Here is a 962-nt window from a genome sequence, read left to right on the forward strand (position 1 = left end):
TGCCACTCTGCAGCATGTCTCGTTCCCGTCTTCTGCTTCTCAACAGCATGCCGGGAGCATGGAAGAGCCTTGTGATATCTTCTGATTTAACCCCTCACGGCCAGTTTCCCCATTCTTTATAGCTTTCCACAGTTGCGTGTTTCTCTAAACAGTTGAACAGTTTTACAGAAGCTGTGTGCCAAGAGGGGAAGGTTAAGCCTGAGAAAGAAATGGCCTGACACAGGGTTTGATTTATGGGCTGCTTGACACGTGTGATGAGCTGGCATGAGTAATTTTGTCTTTACATGTTATTTTCAGCACTAGTCTTCCCATGCCTTTTTGGCCTGACAGACATGACTCAGTGGATTAACAACTGTTACTGCTTCACGGTCAGCGTACCATAAATCAAAAGCCCTGTAAAGTCTTAGAGAAAAATATTTGAAGGCTTGGCTCAGCGGAAGGTCTCACTTAGCTGAATAGGAGCAGAGACCAGCAGCCCTGCTCTCTGCTGGTACTTTAGGTGAAAGGATCCTCTTTCTGGGTAGACTCTGGTGAGTTATAGCTGATCTGGACTTCTGTGCAGGACTCCAGTATTTTGGCTGACTTCTATTTTTTAATGCTTGAGGTATTTTTGACAAAGTGCCACGATGAGATTCCAGGCTTAAGTTTGATTTGAAATGGCAAGCTGGAGGAGCACATGGTGTGAAGACAGAAACTTAGGAAGAGAAAACAACACAAGCCACCAGGCAAAGCTGCTGTGTTGCTGCAACCTGTTTAGCTTTTCTCTGGGTGCTAACAGCTACGCTAACGGTTACGCGCCGTTAGGTAAAATCAGCTAATGGCTGAACGTCCGGGCTGCGTTGAGCTGGCCCCGTCCCATCCCCGAGCAAGCACACGGAGAGGACCGGCACCGGCGCGCCCCGGGCCCGGCCCGGCCGCAGCGGGCAGCGCTGAGCGCCCGGCGAGCTGCGCACCGCTCCGCT

Source organism: Apteryx rowi, unplaced genomic scaffold (assembly GCF_003343035.1).
Source record: "Apteryx rowi isolate R43461 unplaced genomic scaffold, aptRow1 scaffold_17, whole genome shotgun sequence".
Lineage (NCBI taxonomy): Eukaryota > Metazoa > Chordata > Aves > Apterygiformes > Apterygidae > Apteryx > Apteryx rowi.